We start from the raw sequence: 6,000 nt of genomic DNA on the forward strand, positions 1-6,000 counted from the left end.
CAAAGCTGAGGAAAGAAGGAGAAATGAACCTTTGTGTTTGGTAAATACTTTACATACATAAATTCGTTTAATTCTCAATACAGTATGGAGGCAGATTTTATAGGCTTTGTTATCGCCATTTTACAGGTCAGGACACTGAGGTTCAGCATGGTTAGGTGATTCACAGAAATCACACAGCCAGCAAATAGAGGGGTGGATGGTACAACTTTGCTGTCAGACAAGCGTGAGGGAGCTCCTTCACTAGCTGTATGAACTTGGACAACTAACTGTGTTAATATATAAAATAGGGAGAATAAAAGTTCTTACCCCATGGGGGGGGGTGTCAAAATTAATCTAGATCCTGTCTATAAATACTTAGCATGGGGCCTGGCACACAGCAAACCCTTAAACATGTGTGTGTGTGTGTGTGTGTGTGTGTGTGTGTGTATGTGCATGAGTGTGCCAAAATTCAAAGCCAGGTTCTTGGTTTCCTGAGCCTCCACCGCTTCATCTTCCCCCTCCTGGTGACTCAGTCCCTTCTGGGCAGTAAGACTCAGTTTGACCCACTTATCACCTTTGTGTGAGTTGGGGGAAGGGCAGGAGCAAAGAGAGGCATTTCCAGATCTCTGTGCCTGCCACCTCCTCTCCAGCCAGGGAAGGTGCTGGCCCTCTCTGTCCCTGAGCATCTTCTTCATCAAGTGGCTCATGGGGTCTGTTGATAAGGTGGGGACTCTTACAAGCTTTCTCGGATGTCTTAGAGCAAAATAAGTTGTAAGCCACATAGACTTGGGAATGACAAGGTGACACATATGGAAAATTGCCCATGACTCAGGGACACTATTGGTTAGGTTGAGTAAGCCTAAACGATGGCCTCCAAACCAAGTAAATAATTATAATACAATCAACTACAATTGTGGAATTGAGCAGAACTCTCTGTGATTTTAGAATGGTCTTTATTCTTTCCCTTTAGGAAAAAAAGACAGGAAGTAAGCGATCAGGAAATGCAGTAACAATAGCCTTTTCCTGGAAGAGTGGCTCTGAAGCGATGACTAAAGGTCCAGACGTGCTGGGTTTAACTGGCAGAGCCCAAGACCAGGGGCCACCGTGGAGAGAGGGGCAGAGGTAACTTAGAGTGGACAAAGCCGCCTGTTCAGCTGAAGGGTATTATTTACTATTCCCTATCTGGCAAAAATAAATGAGAGATGACGGCAAGATCACATTGGACCTGCAGCCCATCAAGTTGTTGATTGGCAAAAACTGCTACCTGACTCTAAGCCTTTAAAAAGTTCTTAGTATCAGACAGAAACTGCCAAGAAGGGCTGCCTGCATTTGCTTTGATAAAGGAAACATCCTCAAGGTTTTTGAATGCTTAAAAAAGGTAGCACCGCCAGCAGACAGCAACATTTTGTGGGCCTGTTGCTCCTCGGTCTTTTAATCCACTGAATTCTGTGTTTTGAAAGCCTTTGTATGACTAGCAGCATTTATTAAGCCAAGAGTTGTTTTCTCTCTTTAAAAATAATTGGGGCCAGGCTGGTGGTGTTGTGGTTAAGTTTGCGTGATCCACTTCAGCAGCCCGGGGTTCACAGTTTGGATCCTGGGAGCAGACCTGGCACTGCTCTCAAGACACGCTGTGGTGGTGTCCCACATACAAATTAGAGGAAGACTGGCACAGACGTTAGCTCAGGGCCAATCTTCCTCACCGAAAAAAAAAAAATTGAAAAAAGAATTAATTATAATTTGTTAAACATAAAACTACTTTCTGAATGTCTTATCAGCCTTAAGTAATCAGTGTTATCACACAGTGTTAATTTAGTTTCAGGCAGGAGCATTTTTTCCAGCAAATTTGTGATTTCTCCTAAGATTTGTGAAATATTGAAAAGCCCCTCTGGAGTCCCTCTATTTATCTCCTCAGACCCTTTGGGGGACTAGGAGCCTCAGCATCTGTTTTGCAAGGGTTCCTAGGAAAGGAGGAAGTCCTTTCCAATGGAGCATCAGATTCAAGTGACACTAATGTTTTTATTTCTTTGAAAAATATTTAAAGAAAAAATTATTCATAATCCTACCACTTAGACAAGTTATATAAGAAGAGTGTCTTCTTCCACCCTCTTGTTCCACGCCCCAGAGGTAACGCTGTAACAAAAATGGTGTGTTTTCCTCCCATTTCTTTTCTTGACTCTGCCAATTATATATATACCTACTTTTGTACAAAATAGGATGCAATTTGCTACTTTTTATTTAGATTTTTCATATCAGCACCTAGAATTCTTTGTTTCTTAGAAGAGTTATACAATAGTTGACATTTAGCAATGTTTATTATGTGCTCTTTATTCTTCTAAGCACTTTACAAGTATTAACTCACTTTAATCCTCACAATGACCTAGGAGGTAACCACTTTTATCATTCCCATTTTACAGAGGTAAGAGCCAGAGGCCTTGAGAGGTTAAGTACCATATAACAGTAATGCATATAACATTATATCACACAACATTAATGCAACCAGGATTCCAACTCAGATGATTTGGCTCTAACCCACACAGCTCAGCTCTACCACTCACGGTTGTAGCCCCTGTGCCGTGGACAGACCACAGTATAGGCAGCCATTCCAATCACTTTCTTCTTTGTTATCTCAATGCTTAATGAACATCCTTGTACATACATCTTTATGTACTTGTGCTTTTCTTTCTGAGGGGTTATCTCCTAGAAGTGGGATTGCTGGGTCAGACAATAGATGTATTTAAAATTTCAATTAAATTTCCTTTTTTTTCTTCTTCTTCTCCCCAAAGCTCCCCAGTATATAGTTATATAGTCTAGTTGTGAGTGCCTCTGGTTGTGCTATGTGGGACGCTGCCTCAGCATGGCCTGATGAGCCGTGCCACGTCCCTTTCCAGGATCCGAACCAGCGAAACCCTGGGCCGCCGGCCCGAAGCGCAGCACGGGAACTTTACCACTTGGCCACGGGGCCAGGCCTAAATCTCCTTTTTGAGGATCTGCTAAGTGCCAAATATGTCTTCCCATTCACCATCACATTTCACCTTCACGGCCATCTTGTGTATATATCACCATGGTCCTCATAGCCCATAGGGGTTAAGAGACCTGTATTGAATCGCGCAGCTGATCAGTACATGAAATCCCAACCCGGGTCTCCTGGCTCCGCCTCCTGTGTTAATTTCACCATACGGGGCTTTTAGTGCTGTAATCATAAGGAAGGTTTTTGTGATTTATTCTTCAGAGGCAGAATTTAAGCCTAAACCACCAAGATCTGGAGTCTCTGTTCTCTCTCAGTTAAAACAGCAGTTTGTGCTCCTAGAAAAAATCAAATATTTCACCATTGGCTTTCTGAGTTCTTGGTTAATTGAATCCTTTTGCCAAAATGATAAAATGCTCCCCTTTTGCATTTGGGGTAAGTTGATATGAGTTAATCAGACTCTGTGAAGTGTGTCGAGCAGTGTATGACCTATCTAGGTATGTGTGGGAGCAGTTCCACCAGATGTGAAAGTCAAATTAGTCAGCCTGGTTGCTCCCTGCAGCTGGGGTGAAGGTTTATCTGGGAAAGAGGCTGAATCTCTTGGCTAAAACAAGACTTTGGGTTTTATCCATGGTTTCCCATATTCTGTGTCCTTCAATAATTAAGAGTTGGCTCTAGACCAGTAAGGTGGGAGCCTCAGAATTAATATGTGGGAGTCTGAGTGAAAACCGTTTTGATGCTTAATATTACCTGGAGATAACTATTGGGTCTGTAAGCTTAGCCAGGAAATCTCATGAAAAGAGTTCCTTTGTTGATATATCAGCTCCTGTTTTATTGTATTTGGTGCAGTGATCCAATGAAAAAAATAATTTTTACCTTTAAGGTTTATTTGTGGGTTGGACCCAGAAGCAAAGGAACTCAATACTGAGAAAGGACCAGGAGAAAAATGAATTAATGAAGCCTCTGCAAAGCTCTGAGTGAAGAATGCTATGGTGGCCATCCATGGTCTGCCCTGCCCAGTGCCCTTCATCCACACACACAGTAAATCTCTTGCTTTTGGAAACCACATCTCTCTGATACTGATCTTATGGTTTGGATGGAGATGGCACTACTCCCTGGCTCTAATGGGGACTCAACTCCAACCACTGAGAACACCACATCTTTCTGGCCATGGTAACTAATTCTGGGGTGGGCCCTTGACTAATGCCAGATGAAACAGAGACAAGCCTGAACATCTTGTTCAAATTCTTGGGAGAGAGATCATTTCTTTCTGTTGGGATTGCTAAGCTGGCAGAATGTACACCTAGAGCTGCTGGAAACCATCTTGCCACCACAGAAGGAGAACCTGCCACAGAAGGAAGCCAACATAAAGGAAAGCAGAGCCAGGGATGGGTAATAATTCCTGATGACACCCTATGAGTATCTGGATCCAGGCGTACACGAATCCAGACTACTCAGGTGTTTGTTATATGAACAAATAAAGTCATTTTTTTTTTTGTTCCAGTCAGTGTGAGATTTTTAAAAATCTCCAAGAATTTGAAATCTAAATATTCTATACCCAGAAATGAAGAACCTATCAATGTATAAGTTTATAGCCTGGAGAAATGTCAGAATATTCTGTTCATTTTCATGGTGTTACAAAAAAGAAAAATATCTCAGTGATGAGACTGTTTCCCTGTTGGCTGGTTTCCAAAATATGTCAGGATGAGAAATCATATTATTCTTTTTCTCGCTCCCTAATGTGTTTCTGACAACCACATGGTGTTCAGATAGCCACTGTTCATGTACAAATTCCCTCCCTGTCTGGCCAACCTTATCGTGCTCAGTCGTATCTCTGTTTTGCAAAGACTAGGTGTCCCTTCTCCCTCTTGTCTTTGCTCTACACATCCCATCTCTTATCTGGAGCTCTGTGGAAGCCAAGTTTCTCTTTTCAGATGAGCATCTCCCCACACTAACATATGAATCACATTGACATTACAGATTGTCCTTACCCTCCAGGTCTCGAAGAAAAGAGAAGGCTAGGAAGGCTTAAGTAGTTGTACGGGTGGCAAACTACGGAAAGAGAAATGAGACTGCTGAGCCCACAAATGCAAACAGAAGTTCACTTCAGCCCTGTGTTAGAAGGATCAAACAAGAGAGCAAGTTCGTGCTGTCCATCTGTTACCAGGAGCCATATCTTAGACCCCCGATGTAGGATTGTAAAACAGAGTGGGCCCAAGGCCAAGAGGGCATTGAAACTGGGATTTCCCAATTCCAAATGTCTGCTTTACACTGTAGGAAAACCATGCTCATTTGGTGAGAATTTATATCATATTCTGTACCAGTTTGCAATGGTCAGATGAGGCCCAGCACTGGCCTGAGCATCCCTAGATTAGAGATTGAAAACTCCACTGCCCGTGGGTGCCAGGAAGCTGGCAGGGTTGGGTGAAGGGGACTGAGTGGGGCCTGAGTACTCGCTTGCATATTTAAAGGGAGCCGCCACTGTTCAGCCCCATCCAGGGGGCATGTGCATGTGCATGTGCACTGCGGCTGCCAGCTCTTCAATGCTTCACAGAAGGGCTGGAAACCCAGAAGCCATCAGTTTTAAACTCTGACTTGACAATAACATCAGTGATAGTGCCAGGTGGCTGGATTTCGCGTTGTGCTTAAACTTAGTTTAGTTCACTTTGGACAGAACCCAAAGTGTCGTGGTTTAGAGCACAAACTCTGGTGTCCAGCCAACCTGGATTTTTGGCTTGGCTTTGACACTTACTAATGTCATGACCCCTTAGCCAAGCGACTTAGTGTCTTGGCGATGCTTCCACATCTGCTTCGTGGGTGGGGTGAAGGGAGCGACAGAATTTGAGGTTAAATGACACAATGCTCTTGAAACTCCTACGCTGTGATTACATAAAAGTGTAAAGCTTGAATAAATGGTGGCAATTCTAGGACTAGAGCTGACAGAAATCCATGGAAGATATTTTTATGTTCACCAGAAACAGAAAGTCAAAGAGACAATATTGTGCAACGGTTGAGGGTGGCAGAAACCCTGGAGTCAAGTCTGCTCTCCTTCTAGC

The 6,000-nt window shown here is 43.2% G+C and overlaps 1 long non-coding RNA gene across 2 annotated transcripts in view; it reads left to right on the forward strand.

Annotated features, from left to right (window-relative positions):
• The window catches only part of LOC106782997 (uncharacterized), a 112,615-nt gene extending 108,168 nt beyond the window's left edge, over nucleotides 1-4,447 (forward strand). For both annotated transcript variants that reach the window (XR_011437574.1, XR_011437573.1), the window contains 2 exons: nucleotides 950-1,101; nucleotides 3,828-4,447. This is a non-coding gene — a long non-coding RNA (uncharacterized lncRNA). The remainder of the gene's footprint in view (nucleotides 1-949; nucleotides 1,102-3,827) is intronic.
• The last annotated feature ends 1,553 nt before the right edge of the window (nucleotides 4,448-6,000 follow it).

Source organism: Equus caballus, chromosome 3 (genome assembly GCF_041296265.1).
Source record: "Equus caballus isolate H_3958 breed thoroughbred chromosome 3, TB-T2T, whole genome shotgun sequence".
Taxonomy (NCBI): Eukaryota; Metazoa; Chordata; class Mammalia; order Perissodactyla; family Equidae; genus Equus; species Equus caballus.